Here is a 25,126-nt window from a genome sequence, read left to right on the forward strand (position 1 = left end):
AGACCCCAGAGAAACAGGTCCAGGGGAGATCAGAGTCCCTCATAACACCAGCCTTACTCCTGTGCTGCTGCTGGTTTGCTTGCTATGGGTCTGCTACACACAGAGGAGCAAAGACACCCCGTGCAGGACAGCTGTGGGACAATAACCACGGCTGGGTCCCCTCCTGCAGGACCCACCTTCACCCAGAGCAAAGGAAGAACAGAATCACCTTCTGCTTTGGACCTACCTTGCCTTGAGCAGCCACGAAGTGAATCCACACTCACAAGGCTACTGTGCTTTTTAGATGAAAGGACACCCTTTGTTTTTGTAATTGTGAAAATATTTTTAAAATAATAATAAAAGGATATTTCTATTAGATAAATATCCTTTTTATGTTGGATCTCCACACGGCACCTCCTGGTGCTTTGCATCCAGCCTGCAGGCTGGGAGGGAACACAGAGTCTGGGGAGGTGAAACAATATGATTTTAAGGGGAATTAATCTGCATTTCAGTCACTTCTGGGCTCTCCTGGCCCTGCAGTCGGGCTGTGATGGTTATGGGTTGCAGAAAGGGAATGGGGGGAAAGGACAGGGGAGAATTTTTCTGCAAAGCAAAGGCCTTAAACCCTGGGCCTGGCCTCGCTGGGGCAGAGCAGTTTGCCAGAGCTCCAGTTTCCTGCACAGTCCAACGCATCCCCCCGGCAGCCCCGCGACAGGCCATGATGTAAGTGTGGCTGAGCCAAGGCAAATGGAAAAGAACATCGAGCACTCACAGAGGCAAGGGGTTTTATTAAGAAGTTTAATTGTTTCTGAGGGTGACATTTTCCCCCCATCCTGACGTTCCCTTCGCTGCGGTTTGGCAGCCCCTGCTGCTGCTCCCACCTGGGATGTGCTCGGGCCAAGGGTGCTCAGCCTCTCTCAGCAGAAGGACCCCCCAACAAGGCCACCCAGCACCCTTGGCACAAGGTGAGACTCTGCCAGACAGTTTTAAACCCCAGGGCACCACGATGGCCAACTCAGCTTCCACCCACAGCTCCTCTGAAGGTCTTCACCCCTCCAGCTCCCACCACAGGCATTGGTGCTTTGAGCTGCAGGCTGGATCCAATCATCCTCACAAAAAGCCCAAGACCCCAAAAAGCATCATAAAGAGCAGAGGGGTAAAAAAATCATTAAAAAATCCACAGCATGTTCCTTGGAACTGGGCAGGCACTTGGTTCTTCAGAGTGAAAAGCTTCAAGCCACCATTTGACCCAAGAGCACTTCACCATCCATCACCAGCACTTCCCAGCCAAGAGGATAATTTTCCAAAGCTCGGTGGAAAGCAGCTAATTAAGTCCTTTTGGCTCCACATGGGAGTCTGGAGCAAGGTCAGCTCTGGGAGGAAACTCCCCTCTCTGACCCGGGGACATGGAGCCCAGCAGTGGACAGAGGGCAGCTGGTGGGGAAGCTGGTTCCAGCAGTGTGTGAAGGAGCCCACAGCAGCCCCTGATGTTCCTTCACTCCCCAGAGAGATGCTGGTCCCTGCTGTACCTCTCTCCATCCTTGGGAAGGTGCCCCTGGTTGTTTGGGTCACGACCAGTGATGCAGCACCTTGGCTATCTCCTCTCAGGTCCCCACACCCCAGGCCATCACCATGGACCCTGTGAAGGAAAAACATGGTGTTAATAGAAGGTCCAGGCTGGTAGGCAACCAGTCGTGATGAAGTAAATAATGAGTCCTCTTTGGCACCACATCAGGTGGTTTGAGCAATGTTGGAGCAATCTGTAAAAGAGGAGATGCAGCAGCAGCCCCAGCACCTTCAAGCTCACCCTGCACTCAGCAGCACTGAGGGCTCCTGTTGGGGAGGCTGGAGCCCTTCCCAAGCTCTGGTGGGAATGCCTTATAGCTGAAGAGTCCATGTCCAAGTGTGCTGGCAGGAGATCTCCAATGACAGCAACTCCCAGTGATGGCCATTCGGGTAGAAAGAGCCAAGGATGTGCTGACAACATCCATGGGAAAACTAGCATTGCTCAGCCATGTCCCTCCAGAGAGCCCAGGAGCAGTGGCAGCCCTAGAGAAGCCAGCAGAAAGGAGCTGTCACAGCCATCTGGAAGGAGATGGGGAGAGGAAAACACAGTCTGACAGCAAACACTGCCCCCAGAGTGGGAATGGATCTCATTGATCCCACTCTGCTCCCCACCTTCAAGCTCTCAAATGCACCGCAACGTACTGGAGGATCTGAGCTCCAACATTAAGTGTGGCACAACCAGCTCCTATTTAGCTCAGACAAGCTCGTGGCCCATTTGGGGAGATCAACAATTTGCTTTCCTCTTTGATTCTGACCCTGTTCACTCCATCAGATCACTAAACATCCTCTCTCCCCAGCAAACCCTTCCTGACTTCTTGTCCTCCTCCAGCATTAACCAGGTCTGCACAGAAAAAAGGGTAGAGGTTTATACTCATTTATCCCCCAGCACTTCTCATCTGTTTGCTTTGGGCTTCACAAGGAACATGCAAGCAAGATTGGCACCTCCTGGCCAAGATCTCCCACCCTCAGTGGTAGGAGGTATAAACCAGCCCCGTGCCCCCTCCCCAAGGGGCAGCCTGACAAGCAGCTTCGGGCTTGCTGGGGAAGAGCAAGCGCAGCGTCTCTGGGTTTGCAAAACCCTCTGTGCAAGTGTCCCTGGCTCTTGTAAATGTGTTAAAAAATAAAACCCTTTAAGAGCTTCCAGATGTTCTGTTTATGTTGTGGTGTTACCCAGCTCCATCCTCCGGAGGCCAATACACAGCCTCAATGAAATCTCAGCAGCCAAGGGGGAGGCAAGGGGGTGTGGAGGAGGTCCCAACCCTTTTCCTCCTCTTTCCCCCAACTTTGCCTGTTAACTCCCACGCTGCTGGCGAGAGGGGCTGCAAATCCTCTGAGCACCTCCCTGCCCCACCAGCACTGCTGGTGTTTGCAAGGCACTAACCCCAAACGCCCAGACTCTGGGACCACTCCCTGGTGGGCACAGGGACGGGGCAGGGAGCTACACACCCGCAGCGGCACCTCAGAGCCACCCAGTGCCCACGTGCTGAGCAAGAAGGTCCAGAGGGTCGAACCCCATCGCATCCAACACCTGAAGGACTACCAACAGCTGCCTGCTACCGGCGTGAAGCTGTGACAGGGCACAAAGCCTTGTCACCGAGCCCTGGGCGTAGCCGCACACGTGTGTGTGCAGAACGCCGGGCCGGGGACTCTTTGCTCAGGGCGGTGCAGCTCCGGGGCGCTGCGTTTGAAGCTCCGGCGAGCGAGCTGCGGGGTTGGGAGCAATCAGAGCCCCAGCAAGGAGCGATAGCGCAGCCACGGCCGGCTCTGAAGTGTTATCTCCCCTCCCTGCGGGGGAGGAGGGCACCAGCGCTGCGGCTCATTTGAAAACCTGGTGGTGCCCGGACATCAAAGGCGCTTCCTGATGCCCCGCACCCCGGAGGAGCCTCTCGGGCCGGGATGCGGCGGGAGCACGATGGGAGCAGCGGGAGCCGCCACGCGTGCTGCGGCTGCAAGGACGGAAGCACCGGGAACGGGGAGCGATGGTCCAGCCCGGGGGCTGCTGCAGGGGCGTCCCCCCCTGCCCGCAGCGGGGCCATCACCACGTCCTTACCGCAGGGGTTCGGCAAGGCCGGGAACCGGAGCCCAGGCGGGTTCCGTGCCGCGGGGCTGCCCCGGTTTAACCACGAGCCGTACCACTGAGCGCTCTGCTTTGTCCCAAAGACACACACACAAGAAAGGACCATCCTCCCGGCCCCCAGTGACCTGAACAAACCCCACCCAGGACAAACTTCCCTCCCTTCCCCACCATCTGTGCATCCACCAGCACTAAAGCCACACAGAGAACAGTAGCTCAGGTGCAATTTATTTTTTTATCCCGCGCTGGTTCCTCCTACAAACCCCACGGTTCCCTGCGAGGACTCATCCACTTCCCCACAGCCTGGAGCGCTCGGGCCCCCGAGGACGAGCAGCAGCACAGCCAGGCCACACACCACGAGCCCCGAGGCCACCAGTGCCTCCTGGCCACCAGCCCCCGCACTGTTGTTGTTCTCCTCTCCACCAGCCCACCACATCGTCCCGGGAGAGCCGGGAAGGACGCAACAAGCTCTGGAATGAGGGCACAAGCTGCCTCCACGCTCAGCAGCAGCCCCAGGAAGAAAAGCAAACAGAGGAGGAGACACTGAGTTTGCAGCAGGAGAGAGGACCATCTGTGCATTTGGAGATGGGGATCTGCCTCCCACCCCGTTCCCTCAAATGGGTTTGCAAGGAGCAGAGCAAAGCCCAGGAACAGAAATGGGACTTTTGGCTGCAGAGATGGGAGCATCGTGTCTATGGACAGCTTGAGCACACACTGTGTGGGCAGCAAAGCCAAACAGGAAAGGAAACCAAGAGGCAGGGAAATGGTTCTGGCAGTGCTGGTGTTACAGCTCACCCAGCCCTCACACCTCCCTGCCACTGCTTCTCCAGAGTGTCCCTCCCTCAGACCCCTCACCCTGCTCAGACATGCCCCAATTCCACTTTTGCTGTCAACATGCTTCCCATCTTGAAGGGCTGGATTTAGAAAAATGCAACTAGAGAGCTGGAGCCTGTTTGCAGGAACGGGTCCCAGGCTCAGCAGCATTAGCACCTCCTCACATTGTCCCCACAGATGCACCCAGGCAGAGCTCAGCCTGGCCCCAAACCCCTGCAAAAGAGATGCCCTGATGTGTCCAAGGCTGCAGAAGAGACCTAGACACATTGAAGGACCTGTAAAAGGATGGGGCTTCAGACTTGTACATCCTTGTTGGCCTTACCGTCTCCAAACCTCCAAAATGTGGGGGAGAACAGAGGTGAGGGGTGGCAGCAGGGGCAGATGGGGTCCTGCTGTGCCCCTCACATCCCATTCAGTGACTTGATACAGCTTTAGAGTGATTTAGACTTCAGAGATGCAGGTTTATTCACATGCCCCAACGTGCTTAATGACCAAAGTGCTCTTCAGTGAACCCAGCAATGTCAAATAAAGTCAATGAGGCAAGTGGATTAAGGAAAAAAAAAAAAAAATAATGCCAAAGATCTGAGAGAGATGAAAGGGACCCGTTGAGTCACAGCCTGTGCCAGCCAATGCAGTGTCCTCCCTGGCCTCAGCAGCCAGGGGACACCCAGGCCTGAAAAGGGACCTCTGCTTCTACCAGCCATGGGCCAGCTCATGCCCACAGGTCAACAGGTCTTTTCAGCAAAAAACTGAGCTTGGCAGCACTGGTGAGGAACATGGTCCAGCATCTGAAGGAGCTAGAGGAAAGCTGGGGAGGTGCTTTTTATAAGGCCAAACAGCTTCTCCCCATCCTGCCTCTTAGGACATGTCTTCAGGACCGTGTGTGGCTTTAACCATGGGCTCAGTGCAACCCTTTGACACCACTGCAAGGCAGTCGAGCCTTCTCCTTTAACCACCAGCCTCTGTTGCAAGAACCAACCTAATTCCTGGTGTTTCAATCCAAAGAGATTATCTTAATTTACTAACCTAAAGCATTCGCTCCAACAGCCTTGCCAACAGCCCAGCCAGCCTCAGAAGAGATGTCATCAAAAAACCCTTCAGCTAGAGAGGAAGCAAAGCAAGTGGTTTGTTCCCATGCCGCCCTTTCTGGTAAGGTGTTAATAAATAACCAGGGCCCAGACAGGTGCTGTCAGCTCTGCTGGAGCTGCCGTGACTCACCGACCTGCCACACTGCAAACCCCGTGACTCACGGGGAGAGGGTCCCTGCAACCAAACCCACGGCCAGAAACTCACCAAGCCCTGAAGGAATGCTCAGGGCTGGCCCACGGAGGGGTCAGATTGTAGGAGAGCCCCCCTCAGTCCTGGCAATTTAACCCCCAGGGAGTTTGTTGGGAGCTCTAAGAGGCAACACCCCAGGAAGACTCGCAGCAGGTGAGATGCAGCAGGTGGAATTTGTGGGCAGGGTCCTGTGTCTGCTCCCAGCATGGCAGGAGCCTCCTGGTTTCCCATGAGGGAAATGGAATGGCTGCAGTCACCAGCACTCCCCAGCTGCATCCCAGGGGATGAGGGTTCAGGAGAGATGCTGGGGGTGGAGGAGGAGGCTGGCAGCAGCTCAGCCCCAGCAGGATGTGCTTGGAACACAGCATCTCCTGCAGCCCAAATCATTGCTCCCCAGCACCAGGTGCAGGATTCCTCCTCACATACCAAGCCCTTGAGACCTAAACACAGGCACTCACCTCAGAAGAAGTGAGACTAAAAATAGACCTTTTAACAGTCCCCCAGCAGGAACCCCTCCGATTACTTTCTCCATGCTCACATACTCCAACCTGTTCTGCCTGTGGGATGAGGCCACCTCCCTCTCCGGCTCTTTCGAGAAAATTTCCCCCTCCTTCCACTCCTCCTTTAAAAGTGATGTGTCATGCTGAGACTGACAGGCAGGTGAAAGAATGAAGAAAGTCCCATTCTCCTTCATTTTTGAAACAAGGTGATAAGCACAGAGTGATGTGGGGGCTTGAAGAACATGGACTCCAGGAGAGGCTGCAGGCAGGTTTCGGGAGGGCTCCAGCGCCCAATGACAGTTCTGGCTCCTTTATTAAAAGCATCCCCAAAGTGATAACATTCTGACAGCCTGACAGATGGGCCTAAGCAGCAAAACAATGTTCCCTGAGCATGAACTTTGTTAACCTCCCAGGATTTTTTCTTCTCCTGCCAGACGTCCAGCAATCCCCCACTGAAGCCAAACAGGAGCTGAGCAGCCAACCTTGATTTCTGCCATCAGAAGGAGCCCCTGATGATCCATCTGATCCCTGTGCTCTTCCAAGTGAGCTGGAGAGCTTTTCCCCCTTCTCTCACCAACAGGGAGAGCAAATCCTGGAGCCCTCCAGGGAAAGGGGATGTTCCAGGCACAGAGGCCACATCTTGATCCAGCACAGGGCCATCTCCAGCACAGGCACAAGGGTTTCCCACGGCCCCCAGCTCTGCTCCCCCACCAGCTAAATCCTCCTTTATTAGGACCAGACTAATTCAGCCTTAACCCACAAATGCCTTAGGATTTCCCTTAATCCCATAGCAAGCTTTCCCTGTTGCAGGCTGCAGGTGCCAGGAGCTCTCACCTTCCCACACAGCCCACCACTCCAGCAGAGCTGCTCTCCAACCTTCTCTGAGAGGCTCCTTCCCAGCTCCCAGGCTGGACCTTCCCATCCCCTGGGCTGTCACACCAAAAGAGCCGCCGATGCCAGCGCAGCATCGCACGAAGGCACAAAGCAGCCTGTGCTCTCCACCACATCTCAATCGCTCCCCATATTTTGTGGTGTCTGATCCCACAGAGGGGGACAGAGTGCACTCAAACCCAGATAAGGGTGCAAAAGCCCCCACACGGGAGTCCTGCCCTCGCTGGAGGCACAGTCACTGCCACCACCCCCTGCCCTCTGAGTCAGGCCCTGCTGGGGAGTAAAAACCATCCGGATGCACATTTATTTTGCAGCTTTGAGCTGATTTCTGTCCCTGAGGATTACCAATTTAAGCAGTGTTTTTTCCTGTTCCGACCCTAAGCTGATTAATTCTCTGTGCCCCCCTTCCTCCTGCTTCCTTTGGCATGAAAGAATGAGGGTATGAAATTCTGGCAGAGTGTGCCAAGGCAGGGAGAGCAGGACCACAGCCACCCAGAGCAAGCCAAGCACAGGGAGGATGCTCCACACAGAGGTCTGGATCCTGCCTCCCCTCGCTGGTGCTGGCTGTCCAGTCAGGTTCAAACCACAGCTTTACAACCATTATCTTGTAAGATAAAGAGAGGAAGGAAATTAACCAACATCCCTGAGGGAGGGGAGAAACCTCCCCATCTACTGATCCCAGCTGGTCAGGGTGAGGCCCATCAGCACCAGCATCGCTCTCCCAGTGCGACGGAAACAACTGGCTTGTACTGGAGACGCTGGCAGGGACTCATTCAAAAGCAGCACAACTTGTCCTAGCATGATCCAGCCACCACTTCCCAACAGCAGGAGCCTCCTCTTCCGAGTGCCACAGCTCATGGTGGCACATAGCCCAGCAAGGCAGCAAGTCCCGTGACACACCAGGGCTTGCTGCTCTTAAGGAGAGGAACTGGGGGGGACTCAGGGGCTGGGGGGATGCAGAAGCTGCACCTCTCAGGAAGCCTTCAGGGCACATCTTTGCTGAGGTGACACAGGAACTCGGGGACAGGCTCTGATGGGACAAGCTAGGTCCCAATGCCCACCAGCACCACGGCTGCAAAGGGGCTCCTCACCCATTGGATGCTGGCAGGTGGAGAAAAGCAATTCTGTCTGCAGGGTCTTGCTGTGCAAGGGCCTGGTCCCTAACGGGAGGCAGCTCCAGTCATCCCTCTCCTGAAATTCCTGGGCTACATCCAAGCTTTCACTCCTGGACCTGATCCATCACACCCAGCCAGACGAACCCTTTGCCACGGGAGCCACCAAACATCGCGCCCATCCACCGCTCCTCTTCCTGCGGGACCACAGCCCAGGCAGCCCTGGCTCCACCACATCCCAGCACCCCTGTGCTACGGATGGAGATCCCTAACAGAAAAGAATTCCCTAAATTTGCCTAAAACCACAGAGCAAACCCCGAGCAGAAGCCAGAAGTGCCAGCACATCCCTCACAGGCAGCCACAGGCCCAGCCGGCTCTGCCGCACGGCGGGGAAGCCCGGAACACACCCAGCCCTGTAAAAGAGATAATTATACAATCCACGATGGTAAATTAGCACAGCAAAACACTGTTAATTCTCACAATGCACCTCAACACCGGATCAAGAGGTAAAATTACCTCTCACCTGCAGTGAGATGGGGCCCCAGGTCAGGATTAGGGCTTATTGCTGAGGCAGGGTGGGAAGCTGCAACAAATGCCCTCACCCAAAACTTGGCCTTTGGAGAGGAGGAAATTTGGGCTCTTTGTCCTTTCTGGATACTTAGAACTGGAGAGCAACAACAAAAATCCCTTATGTGCATCAATCAAGGCAGAAATCTAAACCATAGATTCACTGGTCTTATGTTTTCACATGGAAAGGCATAAAAATTGGGGAGCTTTTTTAAAAATTTACTAAATTTAATTAACTTATGGAACTAAAAAAAGATGGATAGAACAGCTGAGTCTTGCTGCTGGTCCAGTCCAACCCAAGGACATGCAGCCAAAACAAAACAACTCCCTTGAAACAAACACAGAACTCAAGAACCATCCTCACCTGCATTGTCCTGCCCCAAGCTCAAGTCCTCAGCACTTGCTAGGACTAGAACCAACAACAAAGATGTAGAAACAAACCCCATCTCCTGCCCTGCTGGGCTTGAAATGAAGGGGGAAAAAAACCATAAGAAAAAAGGGTTTTGTCTGGTTTAATACAAGTTTGTTGACAGTGGGGAAAGCTCTACAGGAAAAACAAGTTTTAAAAAAATAGTTTTAATGGACTTAAACCAACCAAACAACTTTTTTATTACACCCCCACTAACACAAACCTATTGCAGATCATCCTGCAAGTGAAACTTGACCATTTGTGGCCACATCTGGGTCTGTTTGGGCTCAGCCTGACCCAGGGACACCGTGCTGTGTTTCTCGTGGGTAGTCCCAAGTGGTCACATCCAGAGAAAGACAAGATTTTTGCACTGCCAGGCCAGGCAGGAGGACTTCAAAATTCAGTCCTGGGATGGAGAAGGTTCAAGGTGACCCCTGAAAATCCCTTGGGACCATTCCCAGGAGGAAGGAAAGCAAACAGCACCTACCAGCTGGGTGACCTCAGCTGAGGGCATGTACTTTCAGCTGAGCGTTTCCTAGAATTAGTCAGGAATTTTTTGAGACTGTTACTGGCCGAGAAATGCCAATTGGTTGAAACTTAAACTTGATGCAGGAATAGAAAAATGTAGGTCAGGAAAAAAAGCAGCCAAGTGAAAAGCTCCTTGTTCCCCAGCACGGGCGCCTGGTCCGGCCGGCCCTGCGGTGCCGTCCCCAGGGCAAAAGGCTTGGGGAGGGCTGGAGACCAGGTGCACCTGGAACATGGCTCAAACCTCTGGGATTTACAGGGCCAAGCAGGCATTTTGGTGGAGCTTGTGGACAGGGAACATCAGCAGTGCCGCCACCGTGGGGCTCCTGCTGCCAGGGCACGCTCAGCCTGCCCCAGCTTGCTGCCAGCCTCAGGGCACACACTGATTTTTGTAGGGTTTCTGTGTCTTTTCCAGTTTTTCCAAGTACTCTGACACTCAATTTAAGCCACAGATTGCAGCAGAGGAGTAAACGTCTGCTCCAATCATCTGGACAAAATCACCTTGGAGTTTCCAGTGTGCCCTGTGGCAGAGCAGGGAGGGGAAAGCCAAAAGGCAGCAACTCCCCAGCACAACATGAAATGCAACCAGGGCAGCACTACTGCTCCTCCAACACCACCCTGATGTTTGATCCCAAGAACACACCAGCTGGGCCACAAAGACAGCAAGTTTCACCTGCCACATTAAGGAATCCAAAAAATAGAGACACTCCAGCTTTTGTCACCCAAACTCTATTCCCTTTTAATAGGCTCTCCCTGCCTCTGCAGGCACTGCGGCTCGAGGGGGACCTGTCATGTGCAGCCCAGGTTAGGGCCTCTCCCGGCCCCAGCAATGAGACCTGGTCACCAGCATCATCCCCTAGATCTGGGGAAGAGGAAGGCTGGATGCAGCTGCACCCCCTCTGGACCCCACTGCAACCTCCATCCTTCCATCTCTTCATCCTAAGCGGGTCATGGTCCATCTCTGCTTGACCCCAGAGGCAGGTTTCCCCCTTGGAGGCACCTTTCAGGTCATTGCTCCCAGTTCCCAGCACTCAAACAAAAGCAGACCTACAGCAAAGAAAGCTTCGAGATATTTTCATGTGACAAGGAAAGGATCACAGGCACAAAATACATTTTTTCCTAAGCTACATTCACTCCTATGTTACTATAAAATCCATTCTCTTTCCTCAGAGACAGAATACTGTCAGTGCTCCAAGAAACCCCAGCAGACAGGTGATCCTCACCCCACACTCACAAGCACATCCTCACAATCCAGCACATTACCACCCTCTTTTAAAGCCAAGAACACCTTCATCTCAGCCCCATCCTTAGGGCAGGTGAGGAGAGAAACTGCTGCCAGTGCTGGAGGAAGGTGAGAGGAGCCTGGCACTGCCCAGCCTTCCTCCCACCACCCTTCTCCTTGTTGCCTTGGGCACGGTCCAGGGCACTCTGCCCACAAGGAGAATTCCCAGAGGATGAGATCTACATCTCATTTAATTAAAATTTTCCTTTTAGATCAAATAAAGAGGACTCTGCCCAGCCAAGGACTGGAGGAGTAGAGCCAGTCAGCTGCCAACTCCTGAGCCTGCTGGGTTTTCCCTCCCAGGCTGGATGCAGAACCTGGAGCAGCAGGGGCAAGGCGGGGACCTGCCAACCTCCACCTCCAGCCATTCAAGGCTCCTCAAAGCATCCGTGGAGGAGCGGGTGCATCCCCCCCAGTTCCCACCTGCCCACTGGCACAGCCCAACCAGTTCAGACTGGGGAAAACTGCTCCAAGCCATGTTTTTCATTGGTGCAGCAAGCAGGCTTGGCCTCTCAACAACCAGAGCTTTTTTAGAGTGTATGTCAGTCTAGCTATGCTGCTGGCTGAGCCCCAGCTCACTACAACTGGGACCAGCCCCCAGGATAAACACAGCCTACCTGGGTCTGCAAGTGCCAGCAGGATGCAGGCACTGGGCACCATCCCTTGTATAAACAGCACTGCAGAAACAGCCCCGAGCGCTGCAGGAACCACTTGCAGGACGCGCCGTACACGGGGTGAAGCGTTGGGGAACATCACTGCAACACAGCCCAGGGGGAGATGCTTCTCGCCCTCCTGCCTGCCCCAGGCAGCAGCCTTCAAGACAACCCCAAGCACAGCTCAGCTCTTCAGCCCTTGCCCCAGGTGCAAGGCTTGGTTGGATGAAGAGGATGGTGTCCTGCAGCCTGAGCTGCTCTCAGCCACCTGGGGTCCAGGACACGCAGCTGGAGAGATCCTCACACCACCCACACCTGCAAAGGCAGGGATGGTTGGTGCAAGTGCTGCCAGCACAGGAAGGGCTGGGAGGCAGCAGAGCAGGCAGGGAAGGAGCCAGCCCCTTGGGTGGGGAGAAAATGAACAGCAGAAAAATCCAGAAGGTGTCCAAGAGCTACACAAAAGCCAGGACTGAGGTTTCATGCCCGCCAGCTGCCCTGGAGGAGCAGTTGCTCTGTCTCTGCACTGGCAGGACAAACACCCCTCGCTCCAGCATCACCAGCTGGTCCCCACAGTAAAGCTCCACCTTGCAGAAAGAGCAAGGAAATATTCCTGCCCCCAAAAACTCCACAAGCAGGTGCAGCAATTCTGGCAGTGCCAATCTTTTCAAAGCTCTTTCAAAGCCCTGTGCTTCCCCACCCTCTCTCCCTCTACCTGCTCTTGCCCTCTAACCCTTCACATTCAAGCACACAGGCAGCTCAGGGAGGGTTAAAAGGTGTGTGCTCCCCTCCCTCATCACCCCTCTCTTCCCGGCATGGACTTGGAGACCAGAGGCTCTCCAGATTTAATCTCCAAGACAAACACACTGGAGCTGGAGCCTGCTCCATTTGCACTTCGACCACAGATATTAAACAGCAGCAGCCAGGCTGACAGCCCTGCCCGCCCCACCCTGCAGCAGCACTGCATCCCCCCTCAGGGTTTTGCAGAATTGAGACCCTGATGAGTTGGTTCATCTCAGAGAAGCCATCATCTTATTCCCTTTTCTCCTGAGATCCTGGCATGGTACCTAGAAACATCAGGAGGAAGAGGAATGGAAGCTGTTAGAAGCCACTTGATACAAGGCAGTGGTTTGTACATTGTTCAGAGTAGTTATTTTTTGTGATAAAAGTAAAAAAAAAACAACAATGTCAGACCAGAACGTGCTGAGCACCACATCTCACAGAGATGCAGTTAACACCTGGACATGTTTGGAGGAGGAAGGAAAGGGTCTCCAGGCTATTTGGCAACAGGAGCCTTCCAGTAAACATTTATCTCACATCTTATGTTTCAGTCGGAAGTGGAGGGATGTGGTTCATTTTCCAGGAGGAATGGGAGAGGTGAGTGTGCCAGCAGAGAGTGGAGCTGCCAGGCTGGGCCCCAAGCTGTGCCACAGAACGGGGCTGCAGAGGCAGCACCAAAAGTCACCTTCGGTCCTTAAAGCCTACAGAAAACCACCTGTGATTATCAGGGTCACTCCATGCACCAGTTTTCTGGACACTGAACTTCTTTCAGCAGAGAAATGTATTTTCCTGTCATATTGTGGGACTTCTAGGAGAGAAAAAGCCTCCACTGCAGCCTGGAAAACAGGAGCTGGAATGGGGTGAAAAGCTGAGGATCAGTCCAGAGCTGGCACAGGAGAGCAAAGAGCCCATTCCCAACCACCAGGAGCCACTGCCCAAAATCCAGCTATAATCTGCTTTCTGAAGATGATGCCTGGATTAACTGCAGGCACATACATACTGATGTTTTCATGAAAAAAAAAAAAGACCATTATAGAAAAATTGTGGGAGCAATAAAAATATAAATAGTCCTCAAGGCACCACAAATTGATGCCATTTTAAGTGTATTTATTTTTTTCCTTGAAATCTGTGGGGTGGTATTTAAAGATGAAGGGAGAAGGAGGAATACGTGCTGCTCTGTCCAAAAGCCAAACACCCCACAGAGCTCCAGTGGTCTCCTGAAGCTCCAGGGCCCTGGATGAATGTCCTCTCCACACCTTTTAACTGCCATCCCACTCAAAGACATCAAATATTTCACCCCAGCTGCAGCCTGAGGGTGGTGGGTACCAGCCCCTGTGAAACACCCAGCTCCCCCCACCCTGAAACATTCTCAATATTTGCCTTTGCAATATCAAAAGGCAACCACAGCCCAACTCCTGAGCTGCTCCGCACCTCGCTGGTGGTCCCTACATAAGCAGCCAGATGAGCTCACCCCAAACATCCTCGGGTCCTTGTGGGCAGCCTCAGCGCAGACCACAGCAACCTTCAAAGGAGCCTTCTGAACAGGGAGGCACAGTTCCCTCCCAGCCACCATCCTTCTCCAGCTGGGTCCACCCAGGGGGACATTTCTCAAAGTAAACTCAGTGTTCTTGGGGTTTACCCAAAATACGAGCCAGGCAGGACAGACAGACGCTGGAAAGGCAGGCAAGTGGGAAAAGAGGAAAAGCCACAATCCCTGGTGCTCCATCCAAGTCACGAGTCCAGTGAGTTCCCTGTGGTTCAGTCAAGGGGAAGAGGATTTTTCCTAGATGGTACAATTCCCTGCTCACATCTCTTCAGCCCAAGGAGATGGACAAAGACAACAGTGTCCCTTTGCCCCCACCTCTCCAGGAAAGCTGGGACAGACCAAATGCTCCTGATACCCTAGAGCAGCAGGATGCCCCAGGGACAGGGTCCCCCATTCCAGGAGTTGTGGCTTCATGGACCAAGGAACTCCTGTGTGTTTTATCATCCTCTTCAGGACTGGGCTATCCAGGTCCACAGGCTCCAGGAGGGATGGACTTGGGGAAATGAAAGCAATTATCTTCTGCAGCCACAATAACAAGCAACTGCCACCAGTGTGCTGAGATGTCCTTGCACCAGGTCAGGGAGGTGGGTACCACCAGCCAGGATGAGGGAGAGAGCATGGAAACAGCTCTAGAGCCCAGGAATGGCAAAAGCCCTCAGGCTTTTACTGCATCCCACTTAATTACTGCTGGAAAAGTCATCAGCAGACCCTGCAAGTCGTTCTCCTCTGTTTATCCTGGCACGTGGGTCACCCTGGGCTGCAGCAGCTGGGGCCACCACACTGTGCTGCAGCTCACAAGTGACATGAGGAGCTTGGAAAGCCTGCAGCAACATCCACCTCCATGGTGGGGACAGCACAGGGAAGAGTCAGCTCCTGCCTCCACCCCACCAGTGGAGAACATGTCTCGGGATGGAGTTTAACCCTCCATACCTTGGGCTTGGGACAGTGCAGAGGAGAGCAGGCTGAGCTCCCCGAGCTGTCACATAGTGGTGGTCCATCAGAAATAACTGAATTCCAGCCCAGCAGCTGTCATGCTTTAAGAGGTGACACAACAGAAAACCTTCTCTCTCACCCATGGGCTTGTTTCCTTCCAAAACATCCAATCCAGCTTTTTTCCTTGCACACCTTCCCCACTGAATTCCCTGGGTTTTCACTGGGGCAAGGGATAGAACTCCAGCTCCTCTCTGCTTGGCAAAGCAGCAGTGTCACTGTCCGTGTCACACAGATGGGGAAACTGAGGCACAGGGAGGTGGTCACTTCTGTCCTAGACCCAGGAAAGCTGCCCAGGGCCATCAGCTCACCCCTCTGCAGCTCATAGCCAGCGTGATGGACTTGTTGGACCCTGACTACCACAGATGGGCAGGAGAGCTCTCCTGACAGCTTCACCTCCTCATGACAGCAACAATCATATTAACCTATTAGATGCTGCAGCACTTATAGGCAACTTCATTAGACCTCATCCAAGAGCAGCACCGGCTCCGTGCACACCCAGGGTGCCCTCTGTGCTCCCCCTGCTCTGCTCCACTTTCTGTCCAACTGGTTCTGCTCTTTATTTTCATTTCAGGGAGGATTATCAGCCCAGAGATCTCCAGCTGACAGTGGCAGAAAACCCACCTGCCACCCAGGGCAAGCGTGGCCAGGAGCAGGGACCGGGTGGTTGTCCCAGGTCTTGTGTGGGATCAACCAAGGAACAAAACCACCTCTTGCAAACAGGGAGCATTTACTAGCTGCACTTGGCCAGGGTTTTTTTTAACCACAGACCAAGATGCTTTTTTCATTCAAAGTCTTGGGAAATGATGATCTGGGAAGGATATGTTGCTGCACTGGACAGCAGGGACAGCTGTGCAGTCTTTAAACATCTGGTTTGTAACACCCAGGGGCCTGTTTTGGCCAGTAGCCTCATGGTTGGAGCACAGGGAGTGTTAAAGGGGCTGCAGCTGCTGGGGAGAGCCTGGCAGGGCTCCTGGCAACCCACAGGTCCCCAGCCATCCTGCCCAGGAGACCTGCACAAGGAGCCCGAGATGCCACCACAACTAGTCCCTACCCCAGGCTACCTGTTTTGAGAGCCAGGCTGGCTTTTCTTGCCCCTGTTCACAAGCAGAAGAGCAATGGCTGGTAACAGTTCCCCTGCAGCACCCAAACAGCCTTCCTGACAGCAGGCAGGGCCCCATCCCTGCCCCGGGAGCCTCAGTGGGCTCAGGAGCCTGCAGTGGGCTCCCATGGATCAGCTGATACAACACAACCTGTTAACACATCCAGGCTGTCTCACCAAGCCAAAGCCTTCTCTCCATCAGCACTGGAGCCAAAGGCCTCCCCATGCCCTGAGCTGGTGATGCTCAGCACAACCTGCCACCCTTCAGACACAGAATAACCCACCACCACTTGAAATTGAGAAGAAACTCCAGCCCCCAAGGCAGGAAAACACTCAAAAGCCAAATCACCCTGCGACCCAGCACCATCCCACGTCCCTTGGGTGTACAGATTTCAGTCTTGCTCCATCCTGGCCTGGGGACAGAGCGGAGCCGGATCTGCAGATCCAGGCACTTTCCCTCCTCACCTCAGGGAACACGCATGAATTTTAAAATTTCCTGCCAAGTATCAATTGTGCAGATGTTGAATTCTTGGCAGGGACCTCGAACGTGCTCCCTGAGGTACTAAGGAAAACTCTCCCGAGCACAGGCTGTGGCTGAACACATTTCTGAAGCCCTGTACCCACACTCTGGGCTTGCAGCGTGGTCCATGCAAGCAACACCACCACAGGAGCAACACCCAGGGGGAAAAACAACAACAACAACACAAAAGCAGAGCAGATTCTTGTTGTCTACAGAATTTTCATCTTGCTGGGCTTTGCTTTCCAAAGGTATAAGCCTGCTAACTACATTGGTCCTGGCCCCAAACAAGCAGGAATCATAGAACCAGAGCATCACCTCCTGGGATCCAGCTGGAATCAGTCACACACCTCAACAGCACAGAAAACCCGAGGAGAAGCCCTTGGGAAGGCAGGCAGGCGTGGACATGCACAGAACCCCCTCCCCAGCCAGGCAGCCCCCGCCCCAGCTCACAACGCTGCAATTTAGGAACTGTAGGAGAGGGAGAGGAACTCTGCAGCAAGGCAACCTGCTTGGCCAGTCCACTTCGTTTGCATGAGCACAGCTGATTTTCCTGAAAAATCGGTATGAAAACCAAGGAGAAAAGCCACACCTGAACGAGAGGGCTGAGGCACGGGGAGATGGCTGAGCTGGGGATGGGCAGGAGCCCGCTGGGAGCTGGGCTGGGTGCCCCGGCTGGGGAGGAGCTGCAGGACCTGCTGCTGCCCAGGGCACATCCTGCCCCTCGCAGCGGCTCCTGCCACCTCCTCCCCGAGCCAGCACAGCCCGGCGAGCCCCGCAGCCGTCGGAAGGGCAGAAAACGATCCTCTCCTTACTGGCAAGCTCTTGGCAAGCTCCCCCCCCACCCCCCCCCCTCCCCAAAGCCGACGCATCCTGTTCGCCGCTTCGTATCCGGCTTGGGAATTCCAGGAACATCTGCAGCCTTCCCTCCTCGCCCAACCGCACATCTGCGTGTCCGTACCTGCGCTCCCGGCCCGCCGTGCCCACCCAGCCCTGCGGCAGGACCCCCCAGCCCTGCCTGCTCGCCGGGGGTGGGGAGGGAAAAAAACACAAAGCAGAGAACCCTTCCCAGCATCATGCCAACACCCCCAGGAGCCAGGATGTTTCATCCCCAGACGTTCCCTCCTCCCCCCCTCCTTGCTTAAATAAATAAACGGGCTAAGCCCAAACCAGGGCTCCTGGCAAGCCGCGGTGCAACATCTGGAAGGGCAGGAGAGGAGCCCCCACAGCACACATGGGCACTCACGCTGCGTCTGCCCATCATCTGAACGGAGCTGGTCCCCTCCAGGAGGATAACCAGCACAAACACCAGCATCCTGCCCCGAGCAGGAGGGCTCTGGGAAACACTCTCCCAAACTCACTGGGAAGCGGTGGCTCCTGCCCTCTCATCCTGCTCCTTCCCAGCTGGGGAAAAATCTCCCCATGGTGGCACTGGTGGCAAAGAGGCCTGGCTGGGGTGAAGAAGGACCAGCTCTGTCCTCTCCCCTGGCAGGGCTGTGTTTTCCTGGCACCTGCCTGAGTTTTATGGAGGAGCAGAGCTTACCTGGCACCTGCAGGCTGGATAATAAACCCTTTCAGCAGCTGGGTGGGTGGGACAGGGGGGAGGCAGGGCCCAAACTCACACACCTCCATGGTACAGCTGCTGCCAGAACCACGGGGCAGAAGCTGCCCCACAGCAGGGACTGTCATCCCACCCTGGTCCAGTCAGAGTTGGACTCTCCCAGTTATCCCTCCCACCCAGCCCAGTCAGACCCGAGTAGCCCCACTGGGCACCTAGCTGGGAGGACAGGAAGGTTTGACCCCACAGACACAGTGTGCTGCTTCACCTTGCCCATGGGCACCCCACCACCCTTCCTCTCCATGGAGGTATCCTTAGAGAAAACTTCATCCCAAACACCCTGCCAGTTTGGCATCCTCCATTCCTGGTGTCCTCACCCATCCCCAGCATTAGGCCTCTCCAACACCCTTGTCCCTCCTCCCTTGAAACATCTCCCTCACCTTGCCTGCAGGCTCCCCATTGCTTGGTCTCCACTTTCAGCAGGAAGAGCCCAAATTAGAGGCTCCCCTCTCTCCCCACACCCTCCCCCCAAGGGTTCCTACTCCAAGGCCACATCCACCTTGTTGACAATGAACAGCACATCCCTCCCCAGAAACAGAGAGTTAGGAGAAGCTCTGGGGGGAATCTGGAGGCCCCATGCCAGTACATTAGGAAGGAAAATGTCCATTTGAGCTGTTGCAGAGTGGCCCCATCTCTTCAGAAAGCCAAAATATGAATTTACTGTCCCCTGCCCAGCCCAAAGCAGCCATAAGACCTGCCCCTTCCCACAGCTCACTGCATCTGGCTCAACACACTGGGACTGGTGTCAGCCCCAGCAAGCAAAGGGTGCACACTGGCACAGCCCCACAGCCTGCTGTGAGTGGGGCTACAAACTGCTGCTGTGAAAGAATACATTAAAAAAGAAAAAAAAATATATTAATAACTACCCAAATTCTTTGGGGGAAAAGCTGTGAGCCAGGACATCAGCAATGGGGTGTGAGCTGCTGCCTGCAAAGCAAAGCCCTGTGGGCACAGATGGAGTTGCCATCCCTGTGCCAGGGCAGTGCCCCTCTGCACACACCTTCCTACCTCTAAGGCATGAAAAAATCTGACACCACCTTTTCCGTTCTCTTTACAGAGCAGCTGAGCGTGGTGCTCATGCGAGCAGCAGCTCCCCCATGTTTATTTTAGCACTGTAGCAAAGTTCAGATTTAAGGAAGGACTGAGGACTGGTTTTGGTGGCTCCAGCTTGAAGTTTTGTTCAAGAGAAAGAAGAGGAGGGGAAAAAAAATAGGCAAGAAGGGGAAGAAAAGACTTCGGGTGAAACTTAAGCAGTCACAAGCAGTCCATCTGCATCCTGTTGATGTGGACCAGTACCAGGGATGGGCAGGAGAGCTGGGTTTGGTTCCCAGGTGGGAAAGGAAGGCTCAGCACATGGCACATCTGCCACGAGGAACAAGGCTTCTCGTTTCAGAGCTCATTTGGCTGCTGCAGGTGAAGGAAGGGGAACGGGGAGATAAGAGGGAGGGAAGGGACGTGCAGCCCTGCATCCCTGCTCCTCCCTGGCTCAGGGAGAGGTGATGCCCCCTCCTGGGCTTCAGGCATGAGATAAAGACAAAAGGGACGCTTTGTGGAGAGGCAAATTAATTCAGTGTCATGCAAAAGGGAATTTCTCCCCTCTGCCAGAAAAGCAAATACAAAGGAGCGAGGAGCAGCTCGGCAGGGCTGCCTGCAGCACCCACAGCAAAACCCCCCTCAGAGCCACCCACTGACCCCGGGCACCACGCTGAAGGCATCCCTGTGTCCCCCAGACTGCACCTCCAATTAGGCTGTCAGGGGACAGGGAATGAAAGGCAAGAGAAACTCCACTTAATTGAGAAACTGCAGCCAGGCCACGCTTGCCTAAGATCACACAGAGGAATGCAGGTCTCCTTTACAGCGGGTTCATTCGCTTGAAACAAAAATGAATAGAGCAGACTGCAGGCGGGAGAGGAAAATAAAAATAAGGATTCATATGACCTGGATTTAGGGCTGGGATGAGATCTGGTGACTGCCCGAGGGCCTGAGAGCGGCTGCACGCTCCCGCCCTCACAGCCCCACTCGGTGTCTTCCTCCAAAAGCCTCGACCTTGGCCATGAAATCTGCTCGGCTGGGAGCACCAAGCTCCTCGTGGCTCCCTGGGAACACCATGAATACTCCCCCTGTGTCTGCAGCAGCAGGCAGGGACCTCCCAGCCACCCAGAAGGAAGTTTTTTTCCCTGGCTCATAAGTCCAGACAGTCACCAGCTGAAGGAGCCAGCTCAGGCAGGAGCCACCCCTGCCAGCTCCAGCTGCAAGGGGACACATGCCCATGCCTATCCTGTTGCAAACAGAAGGCAAAAAGCACCAGCTTCCACCACTTCTCAGCAGTTTTACCCAGGTCCCGTTCCAGTCAGAAAGCTGAGAGCCCTCAGCCACCCTGCAGCTCCATGTGGTGCCCAGGAGGCACCCACTGATTCCTGAGGTCAGCTCATCCCTGCTGGTTTACTCCCACGGGGGAGAATTCATCCTCAGCACAGGCAGGACACAGGCACATCTTGGGAAGAGACCACTGTTTAATCCTGGCCAACAGCCACCTCACACTCACGAGCCATATCCCCAAAAGTAGAAAGGCTCTCAGCTTCTCCTTCAGTGCTGAAGCTCCCAAGGAAACCAGGGAGCTGCAAAGAGCCCAAATCCTTCTGTGAATCTTGGCTGAAAGGACTGACATCCCAGCCCAGGCTTGGCAGGCACAAGAAGGCCCTTTTCTGTGCTCTGGGGGAGTGGGCAGCATCCACCCCCAGCTGCCCCCAGCCTCCCCAGCAGCAACCCCACACCCCTGCACTCCAGCAGGATTTGGGATGTACTTCAAAATATACTTTTGGGTCCTCAACATCCCAGCCCTAAACCAGGCAGGGCCAAAAAAGCTGCATGCAGAGAGATGCTCTGGGGGTTGGGGTGATGCCTGGGAGGAGGGAGGGGCAGCTCACCCAGGGATTCACTGTTTTCCCACTTTTTACCTGCCCCCTATGCTATTAAAAACAACATTTTGTTTTGCATCAGCAAGTCTGCAAAGCTTCCCCTTCCACAGACCTCCTCACCCCCACCAAGGCTCCAGTGCCAAGGACAGCATCCACTCTTATCCACAACCCTTCTGCCCTTCCTCAAACTTCAAATTCACCAGATGATATTTTTTTTCCTTAAAAAAACCCAAGACAACAACACAACAAAACACCACAGAAAACAACAACACAGAGAGAAAAGCACCCACCTTCAGAGAGAGGGAGCAGCACATGAGAGCACGTGAAGAACCAGCAGCACCACAATCTTGCAAAACTGCATTTCAGAGAAACCTGCAGGAAAAGCTCTTGGGGTGCAGGGTTTGGAAATGCAACTTACAACAATCCTGCATTCCAGAAAAGCCCACAAGCATTCGGCCATTCCAGGGACTGGCTGCACTGAGGTAAACAGATTTTTTTATTTTTTTTCTTCCTTTATTTTGCAAGTCTCATCCTCCCCAGAGGAAGAAGAAAATGCACGTCACAAGGTCCCATCCCCACTGGTACAATGCACAGACATCAGCACTCAGGACACAGCTGCTCTCCCTCTTCACTGCTCCCATTCACCCATTTCAGTGATGCTCGTGGGGAACAGGAGCAAGATCCCATTTCAGAGCAATTAACTGCAAGGCTTCAAACTCCCACTAACAACAGAGCAGCATTTAGGGCTCTCCTGGAGAGCAGAGCTTGTTCTACACCCTTGTAGGCATAACAGCTACATAATTCCAGAGTATCAGCAACTTCCACTATTAAAAGTGGTCTCTCCTGTCTCCTCTCCTTAGTTCCTCTCCTCAGCAGTGGAAAAAAAAGCAGAACTATCCTTAGCACTTGTTGTTGGGCCTCCAGCCCCCATGGAGGAGCCTCAGCCACACTGCCCTGGAGAGCACCTCAGGTTAGTGCCACCTGCCTTGGGATAAAGGTGCCTTGTGTGAGGCACATCCTTCAACACCTTCCCACATGGAATTTGATCAAATTGGACTTATCTCAGCAGAGCTTTGAAACCCTGACACTAGCAGGAGATGTCAGCTGGGCTGTTAAAGGGAGCCTGTCAGAGCAGCAGCCTCAGCTTCCCCAGCCAAGGAAGGTGAAGCCCAGCTGCAGCTCTTGGTTAGGGGCAAGGCAAAGCTGCAGGAGACAAACAGGACCTCAGCACAGGGTGGGCACACTTGGGGCCATGGTGGCCTCGTGGCTTCTGTTCTGCAGGGCTAGTATGTGCCAGGGTCCCCCTGACACCCCCCCCCCCCCACTCCACCCCACTGCCCAGCACAGGATGAGCATCTTCCCAGCAAAGCTCTCAAAGTATCACCCACCTCACTGCTCCTTCCCAAAGCCCCTCCTGTTCCTCCTCCTACACAGGGACAGGAAAATGGATCTGTTTTGCAGAGTCCATAAGGTGCTCCCCAATAAACCTGCAGCTTGAAGATTCACCCAGATCCAATTAAAAAAAAAAAAAAAAAAAAATTTAAAAAAAGGTTAAATGAGCAAAGAGAAGGTGACTGGGAGTCTATTCACCAGCAACTCTGTTTGGAAAAATTAATAATTCTGCAACATTTCAAGAGAAGGGAAGTGGATGGAGAGAGGGAGAGCAAAGGCAGCCTGGAAATCCAAAAACTCCCATCAACTTTCTATCCACAATCAAAACTGAGGCTGGGAAATAGAAACACAACCTGTTGTTGATGACTTTTCCATTAAATATGCACATTTAAACCCCCTCTTTGTATTCCGGCCTTTGCTTGCAGCCTCAGCAGGCCCCACTTCTTTTTTTTTTCCCCCCTCCCCTCCCTCCTTTTTAATAATAATAATAAAAAAAGTTATATGACTTTAATTAAATGCACTTATTAAAAGGGTGAAATATTTGGAGAGGCTGTTTTTACGCTGGAGGCACATTTTCCAGCATGCTGCAGAGTGTCTGCATCCGCCCGCCCCAGGCCAGTTTTAATGCACAAATAAATCCCCACCTGAAGTGCTGACAGGTTATTATGCAGCGTGGCAGCCAACTAAAGTAAACACAGGGGCAAAGTTTTAACCTCTTGCAGTCGCAGAGCCTCTCCCCCGCCGAGGAGGGCTCAGGTGTAAATGACCAGCAGCAACAGCATCTTCCTCCTGGTTCTCCCCACACCCCTCTGGACACGGCTCCCCCTGAGCAGGGCCAGGTTGTGTTGGAGCATCCAGCACGTGTAAACACCTTCAGCTGATGCACCAATAGTCATCGGTAAGTAACAGTAAATAAACATAAATCAAGTCATAGGGAAGCGCTGCCCGTGCTGGTCTCTGTGTGTTGGAAACTTGGGGATGAGCAGCAGGGATGAACGTTTCCCACTGGGGTGTTCCCACAGCAGCTTCCAAAATAAACTGGGCTCACCCAGAACACAGACAATCTTGACCAACCCAGAGCCCAGCAAGTGGCTGGGGCATTGCTGGCTCCCAGGGATGCTGTGCAAGCTGCAGGGGTTTGGGGGCAGGAAAGGAAACTCCTGCTGAACTATTTTCTTCTTGCTCAGCGCTGGATCGCCCGCTCCTGGCTGTGCCATGGAGAAGATGGACAATCCCCAGGACCTGGCCAGCTGCCCAGCAGAGACATCTTCAAGTTAACCCCGTCCAATTTGCATCCTTGTTTCAAAAGCTGAGCCCAGGGTTTGCATATGCCTTTATCAGCAGTGAAGATGGAGCAGATAATTGGCAAACTACAAACAAATCACCTGCAGGCACACACAGGCAGGGAAGGAACCAAACCTGTGACCAGTTGCCACTTTATTTCAAGATGACATGAGGGGACACACAACAGGTCCCCCATTCCTGTGCTGGGAAGCATCCCTGCTGGCCCAGGAAATACGGGAGCTCCAAGGGTACCCATGTTTGGAAACAGCAACTTTTAATCCCACATGTTCACATCCAGGCATCAAAGTGCTCAACTCCCAAACCTCCTACCCCGATTAACAGCAATTAACAGCTCTGTGAAAGCCAAACCTTACGTGTAGTTCCACCACTCAGCTGCCACAGGCAGCTACTCTCAAAGCCACTGGCCACCTCTTCCAGCTTGGACTTGTTTATAGAATCATTTTGGTTAGAAAAGACTTTAAAGATCATTGAGTCCAACCCCTAACCCAGCACTGCCAAGGCCACCACTAAACCATGTCTCTGAGCACCATATCTACATGGCTTTTAAATACCTCCAGGAATGGGGACTCCACCACTGCCTTTGGTGCATCAAGCTCGTCTTTCTTGGGGCTGGAAAGGTGCTGTAGCAATCTCCATATTCAAGGAGACAGAAGACCCTGGTACAGAGCAGCATCCCAACCTCTTGCCCAGAATAAGTCATTCACACTGCAGAGCAGGAGCTAGAGGAGCCAGGTCAGCCACCTGCAAGGCTGCCCTTCACCATGGCCACACACAGCCCAAGAGCAACAACCCATCCTCATCAGACAAGATGAGGGACCTCAGCCCTTTTCAGCCCACAGGCCCTACCCAGGTCACTTGGCCAGCACACCATGACAGGCTGGAACAGAAACATCTCTCATGTCTTAAGAAATTAAGGCCCCCGTTTTGCTTCCACATCTGACAAGACGCCACATGCTTTTGCTAATCCTTGGAGAAGATTAACTTTTTATTTAGAATTCCTTCCTCTAAGTGTGGCAATTATGAAGGGTGGTTTTTGTTGGTTTTGGGTTTGGTTTTTTTCTTTCTTCAAGCTCTTGGCAAGGAGAACACTTTCTCCAAGCTGGCTGAGAAGGGTTAGTTAAAAGTGGATCTCAAGTCTGATTTTCCTTCTCTGATCAAACCCGCTGGAGCCTCTTGCACAAGGGGGTGCCCCTTGTCTCACCACCCCAGTTTGTCACCATGCATGTGAAAATCCAAAGCTACAGTCTGTTTCTCTAACAGGAAGGGAGAAGCTGTCCCAGCCCTGGGAGAA

At 53.7% G+C, this 25,126-nt stretch overlaps 1 long non-coding RNA gene across 1 annotated transcript in view; it reads right to left on the reverse strand.

The window, feature by feature from the left end:
- Positions 1–761: 761 nt before the first annotated feature.
- LOC127391924 (uncharacterized) overlaps positions 762–25,126 on the reverse strand; it is a 47,429-nt gene continuing 23,064 nt past the window's right edge. The window contains exon 3 of the long non-coding RNA XR_007891147.1: positions 762–1,618. This is a non-coding gene — a long non-coding RNA (uncharacterized LOC127391924). The remainder of the gene's footprint in view (positions 1,619–25,126) is intronic.

This window comes from Apus apus, chromosome 17 (assembly GCF_020740795.1).
Source record: "Apus apus isolate bApuApu2 chromosome 17, bApuApu2.pri.cur, whole genome shotgun sequence".
Classification (NCBI taxonomy): domain Eukaryota; kingdom Metazoa; phylum Chordata; class Aves; order Apodiformes; family Apodidae; genus Apus; species Apus apus.